This window comes from Hirundo rustica, chromosome 2 (genome assembly GCF_015227805.2).
Source record: "Hirundo rustica isolate bHirRus1 chromosome 2, bHirRus1.pri.v3, whole genome shotgun sequence".
Classification (NCBI taxonomy): Eukaryota; Metazoa; Chordata; class Aves; order Passeriformes; family Hirundinidae; genus Hirundo; species Hirundo rustica.
The window spans coordinates 67,610,440-67,626,924 of NC_053451.1; the positions used below are offsets into that span (position 1 = coordinate 67,610,440).

The 16,485-nt window shown below is 42.5% G+C and overlaps 1 protein-coding gene across 6 annotated transcripts in view; it reads right to left on the reverse strand.

Moving 5' to 3' along the window:
- The window catches only part of KLF12 (KLF transcription factor 12), a 242,837-nt gene extending 230,506 nt beyond the window's left edge, over positions 1 to 12,331 (reverse strand). For 5 of the 6 annotated variants that reach the window (XR_009207538.1, XM_058419259.1, XM_040054936.2 and 2 more), the window contains exon 1: positions 12,201 to 12,331. The gene's annotated coding sequence lies outside the window, so the exon portion shown is untranslated. The remainder of the gene's footprint in view (positions 1 to 12,200) is intronic. The other variant, XM_040054935.2, reaches the window with a different exon arrangement.
- Positions 12,332 to 16,485: the final 4,154 nt, after the last annotated feature.

The window sequence follows — 16,485 nt, forward strand, 5'->3', positions numbered from 1 at the left end:
GGGAGAAGGCATGAAAGAAAAAAAGGAGAAAGGTGCATCTTTAGTTTCTCTGTAAAGTAAGGTTACTTATGATCACAGTTTTAAAGTCAGAATATGCAGAAATTAAGTTATATTTAGATAATTGTATCTCTTTGAAAACACTGAGGAAATAGAGCAGTGTATACCCTAACACCGAAAAATGGCTCCAAAAAAGATGAAATAATTAAAGTGAAAAGGTCTGGTTTGAGACCAGCAGGACTTCAAAGGTAAGACTACCATTAAAGAGCAAAACTTCCCAGGTTGAGCAGAGCTCAGCAAAATCACCAGGTATTCCTACAGCTAACTCTTTTAAAACTGGTGCAATTAATGAAAAGCAGTTGCAGGGGAGAGGGAGCAGACTATCCCAATAACAGCATTATTAAATTTGAAATGATCTTGAAAAAGCATAGGAAAATTAAAAAAACAAACAACCAAACCAAACAAACAAACAAACAAAAAAAACTGAGTAAGAGACTTGAAGATCTGAGAAGTGCAGCACAAGGTAAGCACACCAAACACAGGAGGCTGGGTGCGCCTGCTCAGCTGGTATCTTTGGCCAACAAGCATCCTATTTCATACACGGAACAGACATGCCCCAAAAGGCACCTGAGAACTGGGCTGTCAGAGTCATCAGCTGAGAATAAATTATTTGATCAAAATTATTTCCATATGCAGTTTCACAAAACAAGAGTAGTTGGCTGATCCTACCTTTTGACAATGTTTAGAAGGAGTAGGCCAACAAAGACTCCAATACCTGTCTGGTAAAGAAATGATTTTTCCCTGTAACATTATTATATGTTTCACTGAAAAATTCTGACTTTTATTTAAATTTTTTATCAGAATTACATTTGAATTTATGAAACCAATTCACATTTCTTCTTTTATCAATGCCCAAGCAGCACTCATTTGCTGTTAAAGTTTCAAATAAACTACTTACCCTATAAAAAACACAGACTAAACAAAACGGAAACACAAGCTAATCAATAAGCAGGTGCAGAACAGAGTATCTTATTTCTCACAGCTTTTTCAGCCACCACAAATTACTGGATCATTCAGAAGCTGAAAAATCTACCATGAGCAAAATAAACTAGGTAAATGTGTTTCTCTTGCAGTCTTTTAATATAAACAATATGCTGAAGGGTGATAGCTACTAGTTCTAAAATTCCCCAGGGTATTTTTAACAGAAATTGAGAGTTTCTCCTAATAACTAAGTACTATTTTTCTTTTACTCATTATAAAAGTTAATTGTGACACTAATACATTTTATTAAGATATTTAAAGTAACCTAGCATATCAAAAAGAAACCAAAATATTATTAAAAGTTATTTTAATGTTTCCCACAGTGTACCAATTCCAATTTCTAAGTATTGTCGACAAAGTCAGTCATAAAACTGAATTACCCAGTAAACCAGAACACACATCAGCCAGTCAGTAATATTAAACATCTGAAATTTCAAATACAGCAAATTAACATTAACTCCACAAACTTGTAAAACATACAGGTATGCATACAATGCATCCTCTCAAATAAAAATCTGAATATACTCTGCGTAAAGACTATTTTGTCCGCTGCGCATCAGCACACTAAGCATCGCTTATGCAAAAGACGGCACTGGGAATGCAAAATGAGTAAGAACTGCAGAAACCAAACAAGACTTAAACTGATTGTTTAAATCAAGTTTTCTTGCCCACTACTTTGAAGTCAAAATGATTTAAATCAATTCACCGTCTTTAACAGCCACAAAGTAAAACGCTCTTCAATTATGCATATTCTGAAAATGAAGACACAGAAGGAATTGACAGGAGACTGGTTGACCACTCATTTAAGAGACAGAAGTACAACAAGGTTAAGTGGCTGGAAGCCAAATATATGGATAAATTCAGGGAAGAAATAATGCATAGAGATTAGAGTAATTATAGCCACTGGAACAACTCACCAAAGACAACAGTTGATTACCCACTGCATAAAGTTTTTTACATTACAAACATTTACTCAGAGAATGTTCCAGCTCCAAGAGACCATGCACGCATTGTGCAGGACAAGGTGATACTCTACTGATGGCATTATTTAAGTTGAATTAGATGATCACAACTGTCTCCCCTGATACACAAATCAATGAAACTACAATTCGATCCCACAAGAGATACTATAATATATATAATATTTCTTCTCACTTCACTAAGTCCTGCCTCCAGTGAGTACACTATATGCAACTTGTACACTTTCTGTGCTATCTGCTTAAATGCCAACCTGTCCACCACCAACTAAGACTCTGAACATCTGTGGCTAAATTCAAACTTGTTCATCCAGGCAGAAATCCTTAAAAGTCTTTGCAACTTATATGTTAGTTAAACATGGCTTTGTGGCTTCACTTCTTCTATGGCATTTCAGCACTGTCAAGATGCTTTTAGGACACAATTTCTGTACTTGACACAGCTGCCAAACCTCAAGCTTCAAAAGAGCTGCAATCTAGTCATTCAACTTTTAAACTGAAAACTCTGTCAAATGCCGACTGGAATTACTGTTTTAGATCATACCAAATGATAGTCATAGCATGTGTCTCATTTCTGTTCTCTCCTTTAAAAATTACTGTTACAGATTTATTAAGGTTCTCGCTTCTTTTTTTCCTTGCCAAGGTCAGGATGAATAATACGCGTGAAACGCTGATTTCGAGTTCGGTCTCAGATGTTTATTATTTCTTACCTATTTACAGACTCGTGAGCCATGAGCTCAAGCTACCAAGTTGGAGAAATGAGGTAAAATGGAGTGCTTCTAACTCTTTCCAAGGTTATTTAAGTGATAATTACCCAATGCCAAGGTGACACCTATATTATTTGTATTTCTGACCCAATAATGACCACCCAAGGCCCGCAATGCAGACCTTTTTCAATCAATTACAGAAAACCACCTAAACCCACGAAGAAGGAATAAGGTGAAGAAGGACTCTGACAACATCCAAAGCCCTCTATCTTCACCCATATGTATTACTAAACCCCCAAAATCTAAGTTTCCAGAATTCCAACACAGATTCTTTGAGAGATTAGAATTTTTGGTTTTTCTGAACTAGTTCTAACATTGTCTAACACAAGGAGAATATTTCCACTGATTATTTTTGCATTTCTAATACATTAGCAATATGAAAAGACTTTTCGCACTAACCTCATGTTTCTATTTTTGACATCACAGCAATATGCAAGAAGTCAGCCGGGGTATGGGAGTAACCCTGGCCTGCCCTGGTCTGCTGAAAGACACTACGGAACCCACAACCAAATGCAGGGGAACACCTTCACCCCACCTTTCCCCTCTCTCTGCCACAGAAAGCTATGCTTTCAGGAGGGAAGGCCTGCTCCAAGGGCTTGACAGGCACTGAACTACTGAGAAAATAATCCTTATGCAAAGCGAGTAGCAATTTTAGCAAATACACACACACATACATAAAACTGTAATCTATAAAGACTTCTCTGGTCAGATGTCTCGAAAACATAACTGTAGAGTAGAAATGTTAAGGAAAAACAGGGGTGGGAAGTAGTTAAACTGGCTATGGTTTGTGTTAAAAGGAAGCCACTTTTAAATAATTCAGGGTCCAGAAAATGTGGTTGCTTCTAAGAATTCAGAAGCTTTTTAATGACAAAGTTATCAATAGAAGGGCTACAGCAAGAGGAAGCATGCAGCATTCCTTGCCCAAAGAGAAGCTGGGCAGCGCTGCTGGCAAGACACAGAAAGCAGCACAGTAACTGAACACACAGGGATGAGAACTGATGGATGGGAACATACAGCATCAACTGCACTCAGAATCCATCACAAGAAGAAACTTCCTTCTTTTACTTTAATTCCTCTTTTTTATTTCCTTTTTGTCTAAGGCAAGAAAAAAAGATGTGTCCATGAAAGCCACACAAGTGGAACTTCAGTAGTATTTGAGGGGAGGGGGGGTGGGAACAGGATCTGAAGGTACAAATATCTTTCATTTCTGTTGATGGACTTCAGGCTGTGCCCTCAAGAGGACTTGGGTACCAAACCACTAAGCTCCTGATGCTATCCCTACTACAGAAAATCCCAGCCTGGCTGGGTATACCTGCTCTCACAATATATGGACTAAGTTAAACACCAAATAACTAAAGCCACAGAAAGAGCCCACAGAAACTGATATTCCTTCCTCACCACCACCAAACCCTTCAGGGTCTCCAGTCCTTCTGCTGGGATTTGAGCAATGCAAGTGCTCTCTTATTTTTTAACAAGCACAATGTACTCATTTAGGTGTGAACTAAACATCGGAGACTTCCTGTACTGCCAGCCAACAGAGGGAAGTTTTCTGAAGGTCTTTTAACCGTAAGAATTATTCTGGTGTAGTGATTTTTAGCAAACACTCCTGAGGTGAGGATGAGCTTAGTTGTTCTTTTTTGGGAAAGTATTTTATTCAAACTGTCCACCAGAGCTGATTAGGCAGGTGTCTAAGGAGGAGTTCAGCCTTCCATCCATGGGCAGCCTTCCCTGCCTATCCCACATACTTCTTTAGCATCACAATGCAAAGGAAATGTTGTGTTCCTAAATCCAGCAACACATGAAACCCAAAGGACAGCACATCTCCAGCAAGCACAAAATAAACCTATCTCAGATACTGGCTGGGAAGCAAAGCAGAGAAAGTGCACTAAACCTCATTACTTTTTTTTCAGTTTACTATGTTTAATTGCTTGATGTGACTATTGTAAACTTTATCCCACTAAAGTCACAATCAAAAATTACAATTCTACCACCTCCTCAAAATCAGAGATCTCCAAGTATTAAGACATACTCTTTCAACAGGCATTTTAGCTAGATTTTGATTTAGCTGAATATAGATCCCAAAAGTAAAAGTGAAAATGGCAATGCTATCAGAAATAGCAGCCTCCAAATCTGCCTTCTAACTAGACCAACTCTGCACGCTCTTACTTTCAAAAGCTCATTTTTCCTTTCAAAATTGTGTAGGGCACTGTCTATACAAAAGATTTTCCTGACTAGCTGGAACAAGTAAAATTAAATCTCTGTGTAATTGTTACCAGTTTATAGAAAGTGGAAAGGAATGTTTTTCTCTACTCTTTTTTTTTTTTTTTCCCTTAAGAAAAATCATTTCCCACTTGCAATTGAAAGATTCTCTGAAAAAAGGAACTGGAAGAGCTCCAACTACTGTCCAGCACTTTAAAAGATTTTAAAGTGTCATCAATCACAGCTCTTTACATGCTCTTCTAGAAAACTGCCAACCCATATCTGAAGTCTAACTCAAAACTGTTTCATGCCAGCATTAAACATTTAAAATAAAGACAGATTAAAAAAAAAAAAAAAATCCTCTTTCTATATTATTCTGACTTAAAGTTAAGTCCTGCTCAGATTCCTGTCAAATGTTACTACATAATACTCATAGTCATTATCTTCCTTCTTTCTAGGAGGAATTGGCAATTGATATCATTAATCCTTAATAGCTCAGTGGCTACCTCAGATGACAACATATCATGTCTGCTATGAAAGGTCCCCTCAATTTTTTGCAGACCATCTGAAAATGCTAGTACTATGGGGGAAAAAACAAAGGAATAATATCCATGGTAAATAACAAGTCACGTGCATTCTTTGAAACTGATGTAACAAATTTCTAATACTGCATATTCCAGTTAACAAACTTGAATCATTTCAACAGAAATGCTCAGTGACTGGTTCTTCAAAGTCTGATTTGAAAGTATCTGAAAACACACCAGCCACTTCTGACAATTTTGATAGTGGGGAACAAAATAAAACAAAACAAAACAAAACTTCAGTACTTTTTCTGTAAAGAGTACTTTTTTTGAAAGATTTTCCCTCAGGTATCCACAGAGAGAAAATGCTGGGTTACAGATAGTTGCCTTTACCCCCATCAATGGCAGCCTGTCAAGACCTGAACAAAATATATGAGAATTACAGTTCACTCATGCTCAGGAAGGCTTCCAGCGCTCACTGATAGCATCTCCAACTCTGGGAAGGGACAAAGGGACGTGACCTTATTTCCAGCTGGCCTGAGCTCTGTGCACACACCCCCTGCACCCACGCAGCCTGCCAGCATCACTGTGCTGCCCATGCTGCTGTCAGGGACCTGGAAGGCTCCAGAGCAGAGATGCAACACCACCACCAGAAAAGCTCTTCTCGGACAAGGCAGAGAAAAAGAAATTATTTAGGCAGTCATCAGCAGGATCATCATTAGCACGCAAAACCTTGTGCTCTTTGCTGCTCTGACCACCGGACAACACCCCGCATTAATAGGGAATTAGGGTCACTGCTTACCACCTTACAGAGAGGGTAACAAAGTGCCTGTCCCAGGTGACACATGACAAAAACGAGACTGGAACTCGAGTCTCCTGACATGATACATCATCTGATTAATTATCCCCTCAGCAGCGCTGATGTCCAAGGTCATGCATTTGATTGTTCTATGTTTAAATAACGAGAACACACTCACCCCACAGCCAGGCCAGAAACAAAGCTTGGGATTTTTGAGTCCCATCATTACTCTGCTATGTAGCAAATACCGTGCCAGCCATTAGCAAAGAGCACGCCTCATTCCCGTCCTGAAGGCTGGTTCACAGAGAGGACAAAAGCTTGCTACTGCTAACCAGACATTCCTTAACTCAAGTGGTGCTGGTCTGCACTGCAACTCCAAAGGCTGTCAACGCCAGCACTGCCAGCCACCCCACAAAAGGATAAACACCACTGCACAAGAGTGTTTGTTACAAGAAACAAATAAAAAATTTTTAAAACCCCCAAATCTATGTACAAATAAACAATCCAGATTTAAGAAAAAATACAGACATTACTGAGATCACATTCAGAGGGTCAGAAACGTCAGTGTGTGACAGTCTTGGCTGACTTTATTTAGTATTACTGAGTATATACTTTTAGTAGTTTTTAATCATACCATCTCCCTTGATCATGACACACAGTTTTAGTTCCAATAAACCTTAGCTTTTGCATCCTTGTAATTACACTAAACTTTAAAAAAAAAGAAAAAAAAAAGAAAGAAAAACATCACCAAGCCAACACTGAGGTAAGCCCTACCCTTGTAGCTGCGGCTGAAGGGACTCTTCTAGCACAGGAATTGATGTTTACAGATGTTGACTGCATGAAGAAACAGACAATATAAAGCATACCATCCCTGAATATGTATCACATGACTTAACACATTCACTCCCAATTTTTACCATGTATTTGAAAAACATTGGGACGGTTCACGCCACCATGCCATCCCAAAAATCCAAGAAATTACAGAAATAGCTACAGAACCAAGGCATCCCATAATTTAAAATTGTCTTCTCCAAATCAAAATACATCACTCTGCAGCAGACACAGATTAAAAAAAAAAACAAAAAACAAACCCAAACAAATGAAAAACCCCACCTGTATATAGTAATTCAATTTTAGTTTAGTCCCAAGTTTAGATAAGGCTTTCTAATTAATATGAAGAACTATTACACAACTCAAGAAAGTCCACACAAGCTCAGTGTTACATACAGCATAGATACACTTTCTGGCAGTCACATTCATTTTCCCTCTTCTTTCTATCTCACAGTATTATTTTAAGAGTTACCTGCAGTCAAAAGGTAAACGGAACTAATTAAAGAACAGTCTATGTTTTTCATATTGTAGAATTACAGAATATTTTGACTTGGAAGAGACCTGCAAGATCACTGAGTCCACCTCCTAAAAGAATGGCCCATACAGGAACAGAACCCACAGCCTTGGCATTACTAGCACTATGACCAACTGAGCTGATCTCCTATAGTCATTGCTTGGGAGCGAACAAGAGCACAGACTTTACATGAACTTCAAACCTATCAGTCGCACCAAACCCTGCAGAAGTATAAGAAACATGAAATATTTCAGGGCACAAAATCTAAGTGAAATTTCTGCACAGAAGATAGATTCAAAATGCAAATACAGCATGATTATGGCTGGGGTTTATACATATATACACACACACATATAAATAAACCAAAACCGACTCCACAACTTTCCTTAGATTGGTCCAATTTTACCCATTCCTTCATCAGCGCCACAAGGTCTGATCAAAGCCTTCAATCAAGTTTGTCAACATACGTCTGTCAAGCTACAAAATAAAGCAATCATTTGACACTGAATCATCAAATATAATTTTTGCTGTTGTTTGGGGGTTTTTTTTGCGTTTAGTAACAACTTTAAAAAAAATCACTCAGTTGAAGCAAGAGGATTATCTAAAGTTCAGTTGTTGAACACAGGGTAAGGTTACATCTAACTTTTTCCAATGACGAACAATGTTGACAATGTCCTCAGTACTACAGCGCAAAAACACTTCTCCTTTCTCGTGTAAGCATGAATTTAATTTAAAAAAAAAAATCTTTTTTACTGCATAGGAAACATAGTCATTTCATGCTTTCACGTTTTGCACTTGGAAGACTCAAAACTTTTCTTACAGATACAGCATAGCGCAATTTGCACAAAGCAAAGGAAAAGGCACAACCTGGCTGCTCAACACTTTACTTAATATCTCACTTTGAAACAGCATGTTTATTACATGTTTTCCTCTTAGCAGGAAAAGTGAGCATGCTTGTGTTTGCAGCTCCTCCTCTTTCAAAGACGCACAGCTGCAGCTGTAGTAAACAACCACTAGTCAGGAACTGAGAAGGTCAAAGTCTGGGTACTGCATCCATTTCAGCTTTTCTAAAAACAAAACTTTTATTTCAGAAAATTAATTTTTGACTCATTTTATAGTTATGTCAAGGAAAGGCAAACCACAATCATTCTCCAACAAAAGAAATCAAGATACAGTATTTCAAAAGCCACAAGCAAGATACTTCAGTAAAAATAAGTGCTTTCATATCTCCATCTTTACAAATGAACAAACACCTCATTCACACTCTCCTATTTTATTTGGTTCAAACTAAGACTTGGTCAAAACCAACTTTATACTGATGAGACCTGTTCCACAAAGCAAACACTTACTGAAGGAAAGAGCAAGGAGGTCGGCCATGCAGAGAAGTGGTGCCAGCAGCCACGCAAGGTTCACATAGGTCATCCAGCAGCCTGAAGCAAGGAGGCTACAGCACTCTGTCTCTGCAAATGCTTGCGTAAGTGGACATCATGCACCCAGCCATGAGAAAAGGCACACACAGCTTTCCATTATTTCACAGACCATCCAAAATCTGAACAATGGGATACCCTAGCAGCACTGAAAACTCCACCAAATTCCACCAGACGTTCTGCAATTCCCCTGTGAAACAGAGAGCTCCCAAAGCACCCAGGAAAGGCATTGCCCACTTTCCCCAAATACATGGTCTGTATTTCTATTTAATTGTGGTCTAGGCAAAGACAAAAACAGTCACTACCACAGGGTTCTGCAGCCCTTTGCTGACCCCATTCTAACATCTCCCAGGGGAAGAGCTATTTCAGCCCCACATTTCTGCCTCCTCGCATCTGGAGGGAAACTCTGCTTGTACATGTTCAGGTCTGGCTGATCCTGACAGAAACAGCTGGCAGAGGACTCCATGATTAGCCTGTCCTGGAATTTTAAAGTTTATTTTTAAAAGTTGTTACACAGAGTCTTCTTGGGCTGTCAGGGGCCTTTCCAGGAAAGGTTTTTCTACAAGAAAGCAAAGAAAGGCCTGAAAATATTATCATGAACTATTGCTGGGGGGAAAAGACAATTTAAAACACATAATTTCCTATCCCCCCATATTTACATGTCTAATATTGCCTATCACAAGCAGAAAACAAACAGTATCTCCCATATCCTAAACTCCTTCCCAGCCACCCAGCGTAGGTGCACTCACTCATCAAATGGCCTATGGCATACGTCCTTGTCAAAAAGCCTTTTTTCCCCCACAAAAAAGAGGTGCTCCTCAGACTGCTCCCCTCCTCCCAGTTCCAGGTACCACGCACAGTGTGGGGAGGGAAAAAAAAAAAAAAAAAAAAAAAAAAAAAAAGGAAAGAAATACTAAAAGGGGAAAGAAAAAGAAATAAGAAGAGGAAAATGCCACCACTGCTGTTCTGGAGGCACTGGGGGGAGCGGGCGGGGGTGCTGGCCCGGGGAGGGGCGCGCATGGGTGTCACCGAAGGGGTGATGTCATCCACCAGCCTCCAGCCCGGGCACCTGCCAGCAGCAGCAAAGCAGCGGCTGCCAAAGCCTCCGGCAGCACGGGGAGGGGAAAAAAATAAAAAGACATTTAAAAAAAAAAAAAAAAAAAAAATCCGCAATGTTTCCCTTCACTATGCGCGGTTGGTTTGTGACGATAGGTGACACGCCAGCTTGCAGAGAGCGGTTTCAACTTGATTACGTCCCATTAGAAAGATATTTCAAGACACTCCCCCTCTCCCAGCACGAATAATATATTAAAAAAAAAAAAAAGCAGACTCAGTTTATGCAGCCTTACGTCACTAATAAAATGCTCCTATCGCCCCATCTGTGACCTATTCAGCACAGTTACTAATCCCACGCTGCGACCACTTTGCTGTTCCTGTGCATTTCAGAGTTGTAGACCAACCAGAGAGCAGAAAATGGAGCCCATATGCCAGCGCTATATAAAGCAGCCTCGCAAAGTTGCCGTGCATAATCTACCTGCCGTGGCGAGACGAAAAGGGAAAAGAAAAAAAAAAAAAAAAAAAAAAAAAAAAAAAAAAAAAAAAAAGGTGGTGGAGGGAGGGAGAAGACTCAAAGACTCATTTACTTCACGATGGATAACTTAAAAAATAAACTAGTTTACTGTCTTACTCAGGGGAAGGGGGGCTGCCAAGAGCTAGCAGGATTTTACAAGCTCTATACAGACCCCAAATAAGTGAACTTCTCTTCAGTGCTTCCTACCGAAAGGGCTCGTACCACCTCCTTAAGCGCATAAAATATCTTATTTCCTACGCAAGCTCGTTTGCGGGACCAAAGATCCGGGGGAAAAAAGCCCAAAAAACCGCTGTCTGGACCGGAGCATCGCATCGCTGCAAACCACGGGGAGGGGAATATAAAATAACCCGTCTGGTAGCGCCTATCCACCTCCCCCAACATCCAAGCACCAGCGGTGGTGCAGGATTTTGGGGGAGGCGGAGAGGAGCCCACATCTCATCCCAGAGGAAATTTCATCCCAGCAGCGGAAAGCTTACGGAGGGCTTCACAGGGTGACGCTGATGCCATAGGGTAACCCATCTCCCGCAGCGGCTCTGGGCTCACGCGTTAAATGTAAATACCAGCGCCTCGCTCCCCAAGCTCCCGACTTCTGCAAGAGCGAGCATTTGTTCCACAGAAGGTAATTATTTCTGTAGAAGGAAATACAGCACGACACTCTTGCCTTTTTATTTTTCCCCCCATAGGGTATTATAGTCCGATTTTCCCCCCATACAGCGTTACACTCCGATTTTCCCCTCCGCAGAGCGCTACACTTTATACTTTTTGGTATTTGTTTTTATGTATTAATTGTCCAGCCCCGAACGGGCACGGGGGCCGCCCGCCCCCACCCACATTCCCCCCGCCCCCCCCCGGGACGGCAGCACAAAAGGCTGGGCGCTCCCAGCTCGCTGCTCATCGCTCCCCGCTTATCGCTTTTCATTCTTCCCCCCGCTTTTTTCATCACCACCCCCACCCCTTTTTTCCCCCTCCTAAAGCCTCAGCGGGAAAGTTGAGGGAAAAGTTCGGGCCGGCCCCTAGCACCCTACCCCGGTGTCGCTGCCGCCGGGGCACCGGCAGGGATGGAGGCAGGAGGGAGGAGGGGATGGATGGAGCGGGGGAGGGAGCGGGGGAGGGAGGGCACCGCCGTTAACCCCCGGCTCGCCCCGGCGGCGCCGGGGGAAGCGGCGGGGGCGCCCTGCCCCCCTCCTGTTCTTTAAAATTATTTAACTTCAGTATAGGAGCGATTTTTTTGTTTGTTTGTTTTTTTAAATAGAGGGCTGGCTGGGACAGCAGCAGCAAAACCCACACACGTTAGCCGTTTATCCTGGTAAGAAAGGGAATCGGCACAGACCTGAGCAGAAGCGGCGGAGCAGGAGAAGAAACTGTTTCCTTCCCTGACACAGGGTCCCCGCTCTGTGTCTGTCTGTCCGCCCGCCCCGCGCTCCCGGGCAGTGCCCCGCGCACTCGCACCTCGCACCGGCGGAGGCAGCCGGCGGCCGTCCCCGGGAAATGAATGGGGGCAGCCCGGGGAGCCGCGGCGCTCGCTCGCCGCCGACTTACCCGCGTCACATGATGAGCCCGGGCAGGGTGGGCCGGGGGTGGAGGCTCCCGGCACCGCCTGGCCGCGCCTCGCTTGGGGCCGCCGCGACACCCCGCCGGCCGCTCAGACAAAGGGTCCGGACCCGTGTCCCCCTCCCCGGCTCCCGGCCCCTGCTCCGGCCACGGCGGGCGCCGGTGGCGTCGCTGGCATGCGGCGCGTCCCCGCCCCCACCGGCAGCCGGGCGGAGGGAGGGGCCGCGCCCCCGCCCCGCGGCCGCCCCGGTGCGCCGCCCGCCCCGCCCCGGGGGGTGGGGACGGGAACGCCCGGCCGCGCCTCCCCCTCCCGGCCCCGGCCCCGGCCCCGGCCCCGGCCGCGGGGAGGGGCAGGGCAGCGGGGCGCCGCGGGGAGGGGCCGGGCGGGGCCGGCAGCGGGGGCGCCGATGGGAGGCCCCGGGCGGAGGAGGGGGGGGCGCCGAGGGCGGGGCGGGGTGAGGAGGCGCCGGAGGAGGCTCGGAGGGGTGCGGGGTCATGGGGGAGCCTGGGGCTATGGGGGCGCCGGGGGGACAGTGAGGGGGGCGAGGCGATGGGAACGCCTGGAGGAGCCCCGAGGCATGTACAGGCGGAGGGGAGTCCCGAGGGGGCGGCACGGGGCGGTAGCAGCGCTGAAGGGGCCCCGGGGGACACGCGGTGGCGACACTTGAGGGGCGTCCCGGGGAAAAGGACACACGGGGCGATGTGTGCGCCCCAGGGCCGCGCCGCCGGCGGGTCTGGCCGGGCCCGGCCCCCGCTGTTACCTGGGCTGAGCCCCGCAAGCCTTTCACTTCTATTCTATTTTGTTTCCTTCGCTCGGCCAGGCTGCAGCTCGTGAGAAGTATGCGAGGCGTGGGGTTGTGGGTTTTGGTGGTTTTTTCTTTTTTTTTTTTTTTTTTTGGCCAGCGCTTGTAAGCTCGAGTCGCGCCCCTGCAAACTGAGAACTTCCTTTATGGGGAAGATTTTTCTCACGTAAGGGCTGCAGACACTGGGTTGTAAAGGTTTTAATAACAACATACAGAGGAACAGATTCCATAATCTTAAAGTTTGTTTAAAACATACTCTTTGTTACGTTAATGTTTTAAAAGAAGAACTTTCGGAACCTTAGGAAACAAAAATGCAAACCCTAAGACTCAGTAAAACCTTAAGAAGCAAATCTCTATTTCTTTTCAAAAGCATTCTTACGCGTGTTTACACAGCGAAATATTTTGATGGAAAGTTGCTAGTCCATGCCTGGGCAATATTGGAGCTATTAAGCTGGCCTGACAGGTTACCTAGGGATTCTCCTGCCTTGGAGAGCCTTTTGTTAATGTAAAGCTGATGCGGCTGTTTTCTGCCTCCTCCCCTGTGGCTTGCGCTGCGTGAAGTAAACACGGCGTGGCCAGAGCGCAGGTGAGCTTTGACCAGCGCTGCCTGCTCAGACGGTTTCTGGACAATGGTCGCAGGCCATTCAATTTAAGGAAGCTTAATAGCCTTTTGAATAGTCAGGGTGTTGTGCTGGCCTCTGGCAGAAGCCCTGGTCCGAGCAGGTAGAAAACGGCAAGTTCTTTATGAGTTCCACTCCTTATTCTCTCAAATTCACGGTCAGCTCAACAGTTCCCGAGAGTCCCAGTCATAACAATTATTGGGGAAATAAAAAGTGGAAAGAGGGATGAATCCCGTGTCCAGGAGGCTGACCTGTCACGTGAGAGTGTTTGTAAATGCCCATACAGATTGTGTATTTACACAGAAAGCCAGGCGGGGCGCAGGTAAATAATTACTGCTAAAATGCTATTACTTTCAGTAAATACAAACTAATATTTGCTGCTCATCACAGTATTTACTGAGGAAGCCAGAGGAACCAGAACCAATGTTTGTTCCCGGAGAGGATTTCATGCCAGCTGTCAGAAATACATCTACTCGTCTCTTTCCCTGTAATGGTCCTCTGTCTCCTCTTGGCATAAATGGTTTGGATAACAAAACCCCTTCACTATTTGTCTCTGCATCTTATCTTTGTTTCTACGGGGGGGGGAAGGCAGAATAATAAATAAGAAATGTTAAAATGGCTATAAACATATATATATGTCTCCACAAGCCATAAAGGGATTAGGCATCATTTGGTATTGTAATGTTGCCTCTGGTCTAATAATTTCCTTTGGAGAAAAGTGAGCACAGAGTTAAAATACAGTCTAATGACCCAAGCAACATATTTCCTTGTGGTAGTAGTTTAGATCAGAACCAGCTCCTCCAGCTCCCGGTAAGTTACATATGTGATTCATTAGATTTCGCCCAAGTCAGAAGTTAACGTTGTAACACTTGTTTTAAAAGATAAAATATGCAATCCCATAGGAAGCAGGCTACTATAGAAGACAGCTGGAAACATTCCTTGGACAGATGCATACCTTATATTCAGATTTATCAATAACAAAAGTGAGTATTAACAACATTCATCCTTCTTAACCACTTAGAACAGGGAGCGCTGAGTGCCCTGCAGAAAAAAAACTGAGTAGGTTTCTACCTACTGAGGTTAAAGGATTAATGAATACTTGGCACATGAAAAATGAATAGTGATAGCAAGAAGAAGATTGCATGTAGACAGTGTGATAAGCTGTGTAACAGAAACATCACATTACACACATTGCTGTGCCCTGAGAAAAAGACAAAGCTCATTTCCATTGAATTTCAGATAAAATATTTAAAAACATCAATATTTATTTTGTCATACTTAGAAATATTTTATTCATTTATATAAAATGTCTAAAGAAATCATCTAGAAGAGGTGTTGGCTGACTGACACTGGGTGATAAAATTTGTTCTTCTTGAGTTTCATTTTGTGCTGTGTTGGCTGTTTACATGCTCTATTGCCTGCTACTAAAAACTATTACCAATATACATGAATTTGCAGGGCAGTATCTAAAGAAAAAAAAAAAAAAAAAAAGTGGCTACATTTGCAAGAGGAATGTATTACATGATTATATATCAATAGATTGATACAGAAGTAGGGATATTACATAATAGTATTTGATGTATAACACAGATTTGTAGAGAAATGTAGTTCTCAATCATATGCTTTTATGGAAAACCTGTCCTACTAAATCACCATCTTGGCTCACTCCATACACCTGACCCCTCTGTTTCCAGTCTCATCTAGCTTAACAAAGTTGAGCATACATTGTCTGTTTGAAAACGTCCTGGCTTGCATTTTAGAATAGAAATACTTTGAAAACATGTAGTGTTTCTCAAGATTTAGAAAGTTCTTTTTTTCTTCTTTCTTTTCCCTTGAAAGAAGAAACTTTGATTGTATTTCCTCTGAATCAACAGGACTCTTCAGCATTTTTTTCAGAAACACAGCCCTAAATTTTGAAACAACCTTAACAGTGTACTGCTATATATTCTAAAATTAGAAAATTGTACTTTTGAAGCCAAGAGAACAAATCAGCCCACTGACCATTTTTGGTTGCTTGTTTTTTCTAAAGCTCGTCAAGTGTGTTTATGTGTGATTTTTTACTTTTTCTGTAGTTCTTCTCCAATTCTACCCTATTACCTACAGAGCAGTACTGCTGAATCACTTTTATTGAGTCCCACTGCTTACAATATCAGATGGCTCTTTTCAGTCTTCCTATAGCTATTCTTCCTCTAATGGAGTTTCCAAAAACTTACCAAAACCAAGGTACTACAAAATCTCCCCTTAATGTTTCTCAGCCTCTCATCTCTCCTGTTTTTGACCTCCACCGATACAAAATTTTCTTCATTGTCTTCTTTGTTTTATAATTTTATCTTGGATCCTAATCCATGTGCAAATATGTAATACTCTTCAATGCAATTTAGCAACTTCTACCTTTAGGGATGCATTAAGATTATGTTTTTATTAATAACCAATAATTTTTCAAAATGGAGAATGGCACCACCAGCAGAGAGCACACTGGAACCTCAGAACAAAAGAAAACAGAAAATCGATAACATATTTTAACAATGTCTGCCTGAAACACATAAAAATACTTCTGAAATACATCAGTAATGTGCTGAATTTTGAGAGATTTTGTAATTTAACACCAGATATAAAAAAACCACTTAAGTTACCTATTGTTTATTCCATTTCAGATTGTGTTTAATTTTCTAATTCAAATAAACAACACAAAAAAAAAAAAAAAAATTACATCAACCTTACTACCCAACCCAAAACCTAAATGCATTTTTATTTGGGATGCATGGTTAGACAAAAGCTTTAACAAATTACATGATACATTTTAGAAGACAGATTGTGTTCATTTGCTGAACTTGGAGAAACCTTTGGGTT